The sequence below is a fragment of the Lissotriton helveticus genome, chromosome 10 (genome assembly GCF_964261635.1).
Source record: "Lissotriton helveticus chromosome 10, aLisHel1.1, whole genome shotgun sequence".
Classification (NCBI taxonomy): Eukaryota; Metazoa; Chordata; class Amphibia; order Caudata; family Salamandridae; genus Lissotriton; species Lissotriton helveticus.
Window position 1 is genome coordinate 628,900,974 of NC_136071.1, and position 14,881 is coordinate 628,915,854.

Below are 14,881 nucleotides of genomic sequence, written 5' to 3' on the forward strand. Positions count from 1 at the left end.
ACCCCCAAAACAATGAACACAATCCCCCTACCCTCAAACCCCTCTTACCTGTTCCTGCCGATGCTCCTCTGAACTCCGCCCTGCATGAACACTAGACCGACTTAGCCTTAACCACGCACATGCATGGTTAAGACTAAGTACTGGTTTGTGCAAGTCGTTGTTCGGCTTGCGTGACTCCGGAACTTATTGTTCCGGAGTTGATGTTAAGAACGTTTCCCGCAATTTGCAGGTTAAAATTCGAGGGAAGACTGGTTCAGCCCTTCATTATTTCAAGGTGGATAACCTGCGAGCCATTGAGTTGGGTATTAATAATGCTTGCTGTGAAATTGCAAAAATATAGTAATACGTTATTTATCAAATCACAGACGTAATGAGTACTTATTTAACACAAAGCATCAAAGTGCTCATAATGGGCCTGCTTATTAACCTTTATGTACACATAATCCAGACATATAGAACTCACTTCAATTCACTCTAACATTCCTCATCTGTGGCTGTCAAAACTAGATCCTAGTTCGTAAGGAAATAAGGAGAATTACACCCTATGATGGAATACTATAAATATTGATTATAGAAACATTTATGCAATACTCAATGTTAAGCTGAAGGATTGAGATGGGGATATCGATGTTGCTTGGCAACCAAATGCTACCTTTATTAGGAAGATATGAAACCTCCAATATCAAACCTTTACAGGCATGCCTCTGCTTTCCAATTTTTTTCAATGCACTATTAACATGTGAATGCTTGCTCCAAAAAGACTGGAGTAGGTATATGGTTGCAGTCGCGGCTAGGACATGTTAGAATCAGTGGGACACAGCGCGCCTTAAACTCACTGAAATGTTGCCTCTCTTAATGATGATGATGAGCTGGAAGGAAGGTGGTTTACTTCCTGCTTACAAATCCAAACAATCCTGGAGCTGCTAAAAGCAGCTCCTGGATTGGTTGGAGCAGAATAACCCAGCACTCATTTTGAAGGTGGGGGAATGTGCCTGCAATCCCTCAACGGTTTTACAGCACTGGGATTGCAGGCTTTGAAATGCGCATGACGGATTGGCCAGCTGTAGACAGTCGGCCAATCTGTCATGCACACTGGGAATTCATCCTGTAGCATGAATTAACCTATCTTCCCTGCCCCCATCATCATGATGGCGCTAGCGCGGCTGGCAGCAAACAGAATAATACATTTACTCTGTGTGTACCTGCTGGGCTCACAGCAGAGGGGGCGACTCTCCTCTGCCTTAATGGAGAAGCCGCCACTGTGTGTTTGTTGGAAAAGATTTTCATGCACCTGGATATTTTATACATAAAAATAAAATTCCATTTGGAGAAAATAAATAAAAAAGATTATTAGTATAATAAAAAGTTCCACATGACTTGCTCATGCAACCTGGGCATGATCACCAGGACTATGGGTGGTGGAGAAGGAGTAGTACACATGGATTTGCGTAGATTTTTGTAAATTCCAAGAAGCTGTCAACAATTCATTGATATGAATCAGCTTGATTCTAATCTGTTGCACAGTGTAGAATTTTGTCGAAGACCATTATCTATCCAAATAATGCAATTACTGTATTTATTGTATATTTGAGTGTTTTATAAAACATACACATCTGACTTTTGTAGCTCTTTCACAATACTATTGATGCACTGTGCACTGTGTGTTTCTATGTAAGTGGGAGGAGAGAGGCTGGTTCGGTTGAATAGAGACTGGACTCTTTATTTAGTCAAGTGCAAGTGTCAACCACATGTAGCGGTTTCCACAATGGTCTTCGACTGAGAAAGCAGTAGCGCAAAATAGTCTTTTTGATTACCGGTGCATGGACCAAGGTCCCAATATGCCAAAAAGAAGCTCTGAAAAAGTCAGAATATTTTAATGTTCCTCTAGCTAGGGGATCAAAACTAGCTCACTATAGCTCAAAAACCAAAAACAAATGGGTATCAGAAGGTATTAGATATTAGGAGACTCATTAGAAAGTAGCATTTGTTTTCCCCAGTACAATGGCAGTGTGAGATTCCTGATCCCTTACTGAAGAGTTTTATTTGCACATAGTTGAGACCTATTTTTTCAAAATAAATTTACTCTCAGAGTCTACACATAGGCAAGGCCAAAATGTTTACATACATGGGCAAAACATCATAAATGTACAGATTTTGCATTGTGACAATTTTGTCAATGTTTTTTACCATTTTGCAGTCAATCTATTTCATAAAATTTAGACTGAAAGAGACTGGTTCAAACAGAAAGTGCCTTGTGGCAAATATAATACTGATGCCTGCTGAAGCTGAGAGACATTTCTACTCTAGTCGGTCACCTGCTAGTATCTTGCTTTCTTTATCACATATCTTGCCGGAGGAAAAAAAAAATCTAAGTTTCACACTCCTGTATTTAAAACTTTTTTTCTTAAAATATAATTTAATACAGTGAATGCCAGGTCAGAAAAGTCCAGAGGAAAAATCACGTTTTTTCCAGACCTAGTTGATGTGACAGCTTCCTGCAGCATCATCGGTATGCTGATTCCTAACTGTGCAAAAAACACAGTTGATGGACAGAATGTAGAACAATGTCATACATTCACCCCAGTACAGAGATCTGGGCCTAAATCCATCGTTTTTTTGCACTCCACACCACCCTGGGTTAGACACTGGCTATATGCAAATCAGCTCTGACCCTGTGCCTCATGGGAACAGTCCAGTCCGAACTACCAAGCCATGCCTTTCCCAGATCGGAATCAAGCATCCAAGGACCGGTTTCTGGCTATCAGCCTTCATCAGCCTGGATAGCTTGACTCCAGTGGTGTGGAGAGCCTGGGACTCACGTCTGAGCATACCCAGCCCACTCGGGGTGAAAATTGCAAAAAACACAGTTGATGGACAGAATGTAGAACAATGTCATACATTCACCCCAGTACAGAGATCTGGGCCTAAATCCATCGTTTTTTTGCACTCCACACCACCCTGGGTTAGACACTGGCTATATGCAAATCAGCTCTGACCCTGTGCCTCATGGGAACAGTCCAGTCCGAACTACCAAGCCATGCCTTTCCCAGATCGGAATCAAGCATCCAAGGACCGGTTTCTGGCTATCAGCCTTCATCAGCCTGGATAGCTTGACTCCAGTGGTGTGGAGAGCCTGGGACTCACGTCTGAGCATACCCAGCCCACTCGGGGTGAAAATTGCAAAAAACACAGTTGATGGACAGAATGTAGAACAATGTCATACATTCACCCCAGTACAGAGATCTGGGCCTAAATCCATCGTTTTTTTGCACTCCACACCACCCTGGGTTAGACACTGGCTATATGCAAATCAGCTCTGACCCTGTGCCTCATGGGAACAGTCCAGTCCGAACTACCAAGCCATGCCTTTCCCAGACCGGAATCAAGCATCCAAGGACCGGTTTCTGGCTATCAGCCTTCATCAGCCTGGATAGCTTGACTCCAGTGGTGTGGAGAGCCTGGGACTCACGTCTGAGCATACCCAGCCCACTCGGGGTGAAAAAAACGATGGATTTAGGCCCAGATCTCTGTACTGGGTTGAATGTGTGACATTGTTCTACATTCTGTCCATCAACTGTGTTTTTTGCAATTTTCACCCTGAGTGTGCTGGGTATTCTCAGGCGTGAGTCCCAGGCTCTCCACACCACTGGAGTCAAGCTATCCAGGCTGATGAAGGCTGATAGCCAGAAACCGGTCCTTGGATGCTTGATTCCGGTCTGGGAAAGACATGGCTTGGTAGTTCGGACTGGACTGTTCCCATGAGGCACAGGGTCAGAGCTGATTTGCATATAGCCAGTGTCTAACCCAGGGTGGTGTGGAGTGCAAAAAAACGATGGATTTAGGCCCAGATCTCTGTACTGGGTGAATGTATGACATTGTTCTACATTCTGTCCATCAACTGTGTTTTTTGCAATTTTCACCCTGAGTGTGCTGGGTATGCTCAGACGTGAGTCCCAGGCTCTCCACACCACTGGAGTCAAGCTATCCAGGCTGATGAAGGCTGATAGCCAGAAACCGGTCCTTGGATGCTTGATTCCGGTCTGGGAAAGACATGGCTTGGTAGTTCGGACTGGACTGTTCCCATGAGGCACAGGGTCAGAGCTGATTTGCATATAGCCAGTGTCTAACCCAGGGTGGTGTGGAGTGCAAAAAACGATGGATTTAGGCCCAGATCTCTGTACTGGGTTGAATGTATGACATTGTTCTACATTCTGTCCATCAACTGTGTTTTTTGCAATTTTCACCCTGAGTGTGCTGGGTATGCTCAGACGTGAGTCCCAGGCTCTCCACACCACTGGAGTCAAGCTATCCAGGCTGATGAAGGCTGATAGCCAGAAACCGGTCCTTGGATGCTTGATTCCGGTCTGGGAAAGACATGGCTTGGTAGTTCGGACTGGACTGTTCCCATGAGGCACAGGGTCAGAGCTGATTTGCATATAGCCAGTGTCTAACCCAGGGTGGTGTGGAGTGCAAAAAAACGATGGATTTAGGCCCAGATCTCTGTACTGGGTTGAATGTATGACATTGTTCTACATTCTGTCCATCAACTGTGTTTTTTGCAATTTTCACCCTGAGTGTGCTGGGTATGCTCAGACGTGAGTCCCAGGCTCTCCACACCACTGGAGTCAAGCTATCCAGGCTGATGAAGGCTGATAGCCAGAAACCGGTCCTTGGATGCTTGATTCCGGTCTGGGAAAGACATGGCTTGGTAGTTCGGACTGGACTGTTCCCATGAGGCACTGGGTCAGAGCTGATTTGCATATAGCCAGTGTCTAACCCAGGGTGGTGTGGAGTGCAAAAAAACGATGGATTTAGGCCCAGATCTCTGTACTGGGTTGAATGTATGACATTGTTCTACATTCTGTCCATCAACTGTGTTTTTTGCAATTTTCACCCTGAGTGTGCTGGGTATGCTCAGACGTGAGTCCCAGGCTCTCCACACCACTGGAGTCAAGCTATCCAGGCTGATGAACGCTGATAGCCAGAAACCGGTCCTTGGATGCTTGATTCCGGTCTGGGAAAGACATGGCTCGGTAGTTCGGACTGGACTGTTCCCATGAGGCACAGGGTCAGAGCTGATTTGCATATAGCCAGTGTCTAACCCAGGGTGGTGTGGAGTGCAAAAAAACGATGGATTTAGGCCCAGATCTCTGTACTGGGTTGAATGTATGACATTGTTCTACATTCTGTCCATCAACTGTGTTTTTTGCGATTCCTGACTGTGCATCACCTTCAGTAAGGGAAATATAGCTAAGGACTTGATTTAAAGTTGAATACTAAAAGATGAGGGGTGGAGAGTTGGTAATACTCATTTGAAGGAATCCTCACCAGTGGACACTCCTGAAGCAGAATTACCTGTCCTATGCCCATAAGGTTATTCTGCCAGGTGATAGACTGCCAGCAAAGGATTTACCACTCCCTTCACAAACATGGGGTTTTCCGCTACCACCCAACTATAATCAAGGTCTTAAGCATGAATTTTTTTATTGCAAGTGGCCATCATTTGGAATAAACCCAGACACAAAGTGTATGTTAGGAATCTTTAGGTGCTAGATGCATACAGGCACAAGATCCTGTAGAACATATTTGTCACTGGTGTATGATACTACGTTCTCAAAGGGCTTTAAATCATGTTAGAGAGGGTCCTCATGTCAGAACAACTTGAAAATGGATTATAAACTGGTGAAATTTTTTAGAAACTCAGGGGCATATTTATGAGCATTCTGCAGCACACATATAAAGAGGTAAATGTCTCTCAGGATGTTTTTTGTGCAGGAATGTGCCCCTTACTGCACGAAAACAATCCTGCATGCAACGCAGGCAGCCTTGCAGCATGGTGCAAGGGTGCATGCGTTGGTGCTAGGCAGCCCATTAAGCACCAGCGCAGGCGAAAGGACAGAAATGCACCATATTGCCTTAAATACGGTGCATTCTTGCCCTTTCCCAGTGATGCAGCGCAGCAAGGTGCCGCTGCACTGTGCCACATTTTCATAAATATGACTCTCACTTCTTAAAGCTTCGTCCTCCAGATTGAAATATTACCTCTGCCGTCCCCTCGCCTGATTAGCGATTAGCTATGTGTTTACTGTTGGAGCCCTCTCTCTTTTAATTCCACCAAACCTCGTCCCAGGAGCTCTGCTACTTTCGCCTGCACTTTGTTGCAGTTCTGCATATGTAGCAAGGACCCCCTGAGTAACTGATTATAATAATTCCTAGTTCAGGGAAAAGGCATATATACAGTATCTATACATAAAAATTAGTTATTTTTTGCCACTTTTGTAACTGATTTTTATGTATAGATACTGTTTATTTTGCCACTTCTTCAATTAATTTTTATGTATATGTAATGTTGTTTTGTTCATTACTTATGTGAACGGTTTTAATTATTCATTTTATGAAATATGTACTTTTCTTGATTATGTTAATAAACATGAGATTGTAATCATGATTAGTTCTTTTCCTCTCTACTAATATTTATTACAAGCCAGTGTTAATTGCCTAGGTTGTTACCTTTCATATATGCTTTGTTGCAGTAATGCAATTATTCATCTGTGTTACATTTTTTCCAATATATCTGTGTTATACTATTTGTAAAGAACTCCAGTGCTGAAGTGGCTAGGCCAGTAACAGGGTCAGACTCGGATAGGAAACAGGCCCGGCACCAGAATAAAAGTGGTCTCGATCGGCGAACCCGGAAATCTTCTCTACTTCTCTATTTTCATAAATTACAGCCTATTTCGCAGTGTTTTTAAAATACAATGCTCTAAATTTGAAATAGTCGCTACACGAGCCCACACGTTACATTGCAAAGGGCTGCTGTCTAAATTGGCACACACGCTACGAAGATTGCACATTATTTTAATTGGATTTAAATGTTTTCATAATTTCAGCAAAATGATTTTGCCGATACCGATTACCCGCATTTTGAAAAGAGGCAGCCCTTCTGACGCGACAGATGTGTTCTGACACATGGCTTCTCCAGTAATGCCAGACACTAAGAGACAATCCTAACAATACACAGAGGCGCGTTCGTCGTTCAGACTGCCTCGGCATGGTTATTCTGCCCGCAAAGAAGGGCTGATGATAAGCCATTATCGCGAGATGTCTAATAGAATCCACAGGACTCTCACTGAAGCTAACCGAAAACCTCTGCTGGGATAAAGATGTGAATTGAGTAGAGGTCACGAGTTAATGCTAGGGAGAAGATACAAGATGAGTTTTTTAGGAGTCTGAGGCAAAAACAGTAATCTGGCAGGCCCTTTCAATCTAAATGCACTGTAATTTGACTCACTCAGTGCAAGCGTCATCATTGTACATGCAGAACTCGCAGGATGCGTCACCCCAGTTGTCTGCAGTGCTGCACAAAAAAATAAAACATTAAATCAGTTATTGATAAACTGGGCCCTCATCACTGGCGGTTCAGACCATAGCTAAATCCTCTTTTTGTGAGTTTGCACTGTCTAAACTGCATCCATTGAGACAGACTTTCTCCAAGTTATAATATTTTATTGTAGTTTTATATAGTGCTAGCTCGAAATGTATTGGAGTGCTTTACGTGAGTTCAGTTACAGTTTGTGTTTTACCCAGAATCATGAGATGTCAAGCAGAGCATAGAACTTGGTTCCTCAGGTCCAAAGTTGGCAGCTCTAGAGGTAACGCCACAATGTATGCTCTGTAGACAGCACAGCTTCAATACAGAGAGAGCCAATCCCGGCTCACTGTTTCCAAATTAGATTTTCAGCAGTTCAGTGTGTTAACTAAGAGAAAATCTGTGCTCATTGTTTCCAAATTGCAAATTCAGCAATTTAATTTGTTAACTCAGAGAATGATGGCCCTGGGGAATACCACGTCCAGGGGAGCAACACAGGCCTCCGCGGGGGCCCCCAAGCTCCAGGGGCCCCCTCAACACAGCTCCTGATTGTGCCCGGAGGGGGCCCCTCCATGTGCCTTGCAGGGAGTCACCTTCGAGTTTTGTTATGCCAGTGACCATGTTACAGACTAGTCTTTCCCCAGGAGAATTTGTGCCCCAAACAGGATATGAGGGATATGTGCTTCGGGGGAAAGGGGCGGGTCATTGAATTAGCATATAAGGGTCCGGAGAGGCATCACCTGGGAGAGCTTTTGTAGATCAGAAAGTTTGTCCACCCAGCCACCCTACATGTTGAAGTGGCAGGGAACGGGGGCCTTGTTCTTTTGTTAAAGTGTTAATTTTGCCAAAAGTTAGGACAGGTTGCAGGGTTAGTAGGTGGAAGTCTTGGAAGATGGATAGTCACATGCGAGCTCTTCCACACCCTCGGGAGGGGTGGGGGGGGGAATGGAGCACAGTAGAAAAAGCTGTGTGCGGTACATAAAGAAAGAGAGCCTTGGGAGCCGGCAAGTAAGGATCGGAGTGGGGAAGGATAAAAAGAGGTGTGGCGTTTGAGGAATGGAAGTGGCAGCATGATGTATGGGCGATTGTGCCTTAGTTACAAAGTTGATGTTATTGTCTAATAAAACTTAAAGATATGCAACCATGTCCTAATAAATTGGCCTTTTATGCTATTCATGGGTTATGACCGTTTGTTGTAGCACAACATCCGCTTTCAATGAATGCAGTTTTTAGACAGTCCAGGCACATAGCACTGTTCTGAGCCAGTGCAACTCTTCATGATGGGGCAATAAATCCTGATCAGTGGAGAAAAGAATCCAGTTTTATTCCAAATCGGCATCTTAAAATGATATTTTAAATTAAAAAAGACTTGTTATCTGATCAACTTAAACAGCGGGTTCATGCTGTATTATGCAATGTCACTAGGATTTTCTTCTGCATGAATGTTGTTGTGTAAAAATGATTCTACTAAGACTCGTTGTTTTTGAAAATGTATTTCTGATTAGGTGTAGGGTGTAATGTATGCTTCTATAAAGTGGATATCATGCAATTTGTCTTATATTTAATAGAGATGTGGTTATTGTAAAGTTCTTCCTACATCAAATGTCATGTAAATATGTATTGAATGCATTAAAATATTCAGCAAAATTACAGTTGATTAAAGTCTGGTAGAAGACAAACACCCAAGCCGGGGGAGAGTCCCCCCTTCCTTCTTAGTGCCCTACCCCCTCAAACTGCGTACCTTTCCCCATCAATCATTCCAGTGATATGGTGCAAAGAAAGGCCCCAGTTTATTAGACATGGTTTGTACATCTCGCAACTTTCAGTTGGTCATTCATAAACATCCATGTTCTCTTTAATTCATGCATTGTCCTCTCAAAGTTGTTGTAGTGCCTCCTATGACAACATTATCTTTCATCAAGGTGCCCCTTTCAGGAAGGCCTCTGCGTTTGTGGTCCCAGGCTTCCCTTGCTACCGAATTTGTGGGCATCCGTTAGAACCGGCCCGGGCTGCAAGTGCTGTTCCACTTACCCTGGACACTTGCTGGCCACTCGCCTGCTCCTCAGTGCCCCTGCTGTATGGCATCCCAAGGACCCTGTGCGAGCATCTCATCTACTCCTCTGTGTGCTGTCATTCGCTCACTCTGTGCCCCTGCCATGAGGTATCCCAAGGACACTGTGTGAGCAGCTCATCTACCTATAGAAATGTCCCTTTTTGGATATTTTTCTGGGTTTCCTCCGCCATGCTGCCTACTGTTCCCCAATTGGAGGCAGCTCCCTCTTTTCCACCTAGCTTGCACTCGCTCAAGGGAAACCCAGCTGTTCCAGGACTCCTACATTGTTAAGTATGAACATGTCCATGCCCTCCCCCGTCAGGTGCACCCCGTCTTCCAGGTGGTACCCTGGGGACTTCAGGTTAATGAAGCCGTGCCTCACAAAGCCCCAGCTATTGGCCCTGCATACTTTTGCCATGGTAATTTTCAATTTGCGTCTGGATTTTTTGACCGCTCCCTGGTCTATGGCCCCCCTCCATTCCCTGAGTATTATTATTTCTGAGAAAATCACCTCTGCTGGGCGAATTAACTTAGCTAGTGATGCGAGGTCTGTGATCATTCTTTCCAATCGGCCTCTCCTCCCCATGGCTGCTAAGTCATTGTCCCTAAGATGAACCACTACTGCATCTGGCCCTTTTCCCATCCGCAGCGCCCTATGCACTACGGGTGATAGCTGGTCCCATTTCATCCCCGATTGTCCCAGCCAGGTGACTTCCGTGTTCCAAAGCCAGATTCCTCTGAATTTGCACCGTTCCACCGCACATTGCTGTGCCCAGGTTATGTAGGAGTGCCCCGTGATCCATACTCTCTTGAGACCCTCCAGCGGACCTGGATGGCGGGGTGTGAAAGACCATAACTCAGTAAACTGAGGGGGGTATGTACCATTTGAAGGCTGAGGCATGACCCGTCGCCGTGTGTAAATAACGGTCCCTGAACCGGCCACCCCTGTAGCATATAGTCTTAGCCGAGGCATACTGGGCAGCATGATTTGTCCTTGATACATTCAATCCTAGTGTACTTACCTTTGCCTGCCTGATCAATTTTCGATCGGTGTAAGTGTATTACCATATGCACGCTCCCATTGTCACATGTGCTTTGTGTATGCATGCAATTCCCTCTCGCAGGTGCCACTACCTCGCTGATCCTTTATACTGCAAAGAACGTCAGCACGAATGCTGCCTTAAATAGCTTCGCCTCCTGCTCCCCATCACATACCTCCTCCAAAGCACTGATTGTATTTTTTTAGAACAGTAAAATCCATAGGCCTCCTCCTATCTCCAGATTTGGCCTGCAATCCGTCCCAGCCTTTCATGGCCATTCTGCAGAAAAATGACCTTGTGGAATCCATTCCTTTTGCTAGTTTGGTGTAATAGGCCTCCCCGCTCAGGTGTGCCAGCTCCAATGATTTGGTTTTCCCATTCTGAAATGCCCATTCTATGAATGTTGTCAGCTCATCCTGCCCTAACATCTGGACCCCCTCAGTGCCCGTTATGTCGGTAAAGTTTGTCCAGCACTTACAATAGCAGTTCTTTGTCTTGTGGGCCAGTGCGTTGTCCTGCAATGTTCCTACTCCAAGCCCCCCAACTCCCATAATTCCCCTGGCACTTGTGTCATAACATGGTTTGCCTCCAGCATAGGCTCCCTGAACCTGCCCCACTGAAAACGAGAAATGGAGTCAGCTATTGAGTTGTCCAGTCCCACAATGTGCCTTGCACTAATTTCAATGTTTGCTGTCAGCTGGCACCTGACTAGCTTGCCGAGTTGTTTTACCACAACCGGGCATTTTGCTGTTCCTAAGTTGATTGCTTGTACTAACGCGTGGTTGTCTGACCATAGGATTATCTGTCTATTTGCCAGCTTGTGGCCCCATATGGTGAAGGCTACTATGATAGTGAATAGTTCTAGCAAGGTGATGCTGCGAGTGGTCCCATTCTGGTGCCAGCTGGCTGGCCATGCTGCTGCTGCACATGCTGACCCCAGGAATGCCCCAAAGCCGTAGCCACCTGCTGCATCAGTGTAGAGTTCTAGTTGGTGCACTCGCACCCACGGTTCCGGCCACATGAGGGTACCGTTAAATGTGGTCACGAAAATATCCTCTTTCCCTCCTTGCATAAGGTGGACCCTGTGGTGTGTCTGTGACATGCTCCGTGTCAGCGAGGCCAGGTGCATGGCAAAGGGGCGCACTGCGTGGACTACTCGGGTGACGAAGTTCAGTTTACCTTTTTCTGTTGCCGCAGCTGCCGTATTATTTGGCGTAGCTCGGCTACCTTCTTGGGTGGCAGTCTGCATGTTCCTGCTACTGAGTCCAGTTCTATCCAGAAGAAGGACAGTTTGGTGGTCGGGCCCTCAGTTTTGTCCTGTGCTAGAGTGACAGTGCCACAAACAGTCAGAGGAGGTCCGCACACTCCCCTGTTCCAGTCTTACCAATGAACAGGAAGTCATCTAGGTAGTGAACCCGTCCCCCTGCGGGGCGGCGTGTCCCAAGTTCCCATTCCAGAAAACTACTAAAGGACTCAAAGTAGGGGCAGGATCTGGAACAGCCCATCGGTAAGCATTTATTATAGTAATAGTTCCCATCCAAATCAAAGGCGAGGAGGTGGTAACTGTCTGGGTGCACTGTCAGCAAGCGGAATGCTGAATCTATATCTGTATTGGCCAGCAGAGCCCCCTTCCCTGCCTGGTTGATTAGATCTACTGCATTGTCCAGGGAGCTGTAAGCTATCAAGCAGCTACCCTGGTCCAACTAGACATTAATGGAATCACTGTGTGCGTGTAACAGGTGGTGTATTAGCCTAAACGTGCCCGTCTCCTTTTTTAGTTCCAAGCCCAATGGTGAGACTACCATGTTTGGTAGTGGGGGGGGGGAATGAATGGGCCTGCTACTTTTCCCAGCTGGACCTCCTTGTCCACCTTCCGTCTAGTCGCCTCTGGGTTGTCCTGTACTGATTTTAAGTTGCGGCTACACCGTGGGCCCACCGGTCCTTTGTAAGGGACGGGGAAACCTGCTGTGAACAATTCTGCCAACTGCTGTCCATCTATCTTTCTCCGGTAGATCATTATTAATGTTGTCAGTCTGCTTGTTTTTATAGGGGTGGGTAGTGGTGGTTCCCTTCCCCCTTCTTGCTTCGTCTTGCCCTTGTCGTTATTTCTTTAAGTTACCCTTGTTTCTAGTGTTCCCTGCCCCATGTGACTGTCTGCATTGTACAGCAGGATGGTTCACCCCTCATGTCCCGCAGCTGTGCTTAAACCTGCATGGCGTTCCCCATTTACACTCATCTTTGACATACTTCCAACATGTTGCCATTCAGGTTTTTCCTGTCTTGCCGCAAGACTGGCCTTTGCCCTTGAAACCCTGTCCCTGCCCTTCCTATTTCCCCTGGGGCCGAAAATTGGTTTCTCGTGAGCCTAGACCCTCCCTGGCTGCTACCATGTGGGTCGTGAAGCCCTCCATGTCCTGGCAATCCCATTCCATTATTGGCCACGTTCGCATCTTCTCCCTGGAACCTTCATCGTATCTTAGCCATGCCTCACCCTGATACTTCTGCTGTGCTTCATGCACTTTCTGTTCGTATAGAATCAATGCTGGAGCACTCTGGGGAAACTTCTCTATGAACAGGCTAGCCAGGCTCCTTAAGGCTCTTAGCCAGTGTTCTATGTTTTTTTCTACTCTGGGCTTACGTTTGTCCCCCCTCTCCTCGCCTTTTTTGTCCTAAGCTGTGAGGTCTAAGCCTGCCTGGCGTACCTCCAGCAAAGAGAAAATATCTATAAATTCCTTTCATCAAATTGTTTCCTTCACTGAGTGAGATAAGGTTTGCTAGCCCCAGAAGCTTTGTGGTGGTGGGCAGATCACCCGGGGAAGGGAGTATGTACTCGCTTGTGGGCTTCCCCCCTGGGTCCTGGCCCTCCCCTGTCCTGGCCCTTGCTAGTTGGCCTCCCTCAGGCACCTCCTTGCCACCCTGTGTGGCCCTTTCTGGTCCCGTGCCCTCGTTACCCTGTGTTCTCATTGGGGCCCCCTCAAGCCCTTTCCTTTGCTCAGGACCTGGCCCATCCCGCTGTGCCCTGTATTGCAAAATGGGGATCCTGGCCCAGGTCACTGCCACCAAGGCATCCATGCCGCTGGGTTGGACTGCATATGACCCCATGTCCGCCCTGGAATTCCTGTGAACCCCCTCTCATGTTTGCTAGCCAAGGGGGCTGGAAGGGACATGGCCCATGCGCTGCGAAGTTGCTTACCCCCAATTGTGTGCCATACTTTGTGATTTGCCCAGGTCCTCCCTTACTTTTACCAGCTTGCCCTCACCCTTCACCATGCCGCCGGCCCCCTTTGCTTGGTGCATGATTCTCACCATCTTCGCTGTCTGCCCGTGATTCTCACCATCTTTGTTGTCTGCTGGGAACCTCTGCCTGCTGTGTGCTTTATGAGGGGCCGTCGTGCTGTCCACAGACCCTTCATTGCTGCTGCTGCCCCCTTCGGTGTCCGAATAGGTCACTACCTCAGGTGGTGTGGATGCCCTGATTTTTCCCTAGCTTCCGTTCCGTGAGCTTGAGCTGCCTGCCCCTCGCATATGGGCTGTAGTAGGATGCTGTGGTATCTTCCCTGGTACCTTGCTGCCTGGGTTTGCTGGGGTTGCCATTCCGACTGCAAGCCCCTTCTTACCTGGCTGTGTGGTGGGTGCTGGTGTTGTTGCCCGCATGGTTTTTGACCTTTTCTTGGCAGGCCCTTCCGCAATATTATCATCCACCCACGCTTTCCCTTTCAGGGCCACAAGCACCCTTGCCTTCTGTAGCAACTCTTGCAAGTCCCTGTCCAAATCCGGCCCAGAGCTATCCCTGGGCCTCCTTGAACCTTTGTTGGGGGCCTCTTTGTCACCAGATGCATCCCTAAAACAGGCTGGCATTCTCTTTTCCCTTAGGGATGCCCCACGTCTCCCTGCAATACCTTATGGCTCTGCTGTTTACTTTTTATGGCGGGAGGGGGGTGACCTTGTTGAGTCCCACTTGGTGTAACGGTTCGTGTACTCCTTCCTAGAACCCATAGAATGCGGCTAAACCGAAGCAATGGACTCCTTATTTCACCCCCAATCACCCTCACGATCTAACTGTAATGGGCCCTTTAGCTGTCTGAGCTCTGCGTACCAATTCCTTTAGCATCTGCTCCTCAGCTGCTCCTGGCCCCTTCCAGCTGCCGCTCGCTGCATGCGGCTCATTTGATTTGTGGAAGGCACCCGCCTCCTTCGTGTTGTCCTTGTGGGTGGGGGTTTCAGCTCCCGGCAGATCGTCTGGCCTGTGGTGCGGCTGGACCTCTGTCCCACTGTCCCGCTGCCGTTGCCTGGTGCTCCCGGCCCCTACCGACCACTAATTTCCACCCGGTGCCGCCAACCTCATTTGGCCATGTCCTGACACCCAGCAGCAGATCAAATTGGCGGTTGCAACACAGGTGCCTGGCGACGGCTCTGCTC

At 47.1% G+C, this 14,881-nt stretch overlaps 1 protein-coding gene and 1 long non-coding RNA gene across 4 annotated transcripts in view; one reads left to right on the forward strand and one right to left on the reverse strand.

The window, feature by feature from the left end:
- The window catches only part of SHISA9 (shisa family member 9), a 1,140,149-nt gene that overhangs the window by 833,529 nt on the left and 291,739 nt on the right, over window positions 1–14,881 (reverse strand). The window lies entirely within an intron of this gene.
- Window positions 1–14,881, forward strand: part of LOC144784418 (uncharacterized) — a 464,308-nt gene that overhangs the window by 348,819 nt on the left and 100,608 nt on the right. The gene's annotated exons all lie outside the window — the stretch shown is intronic.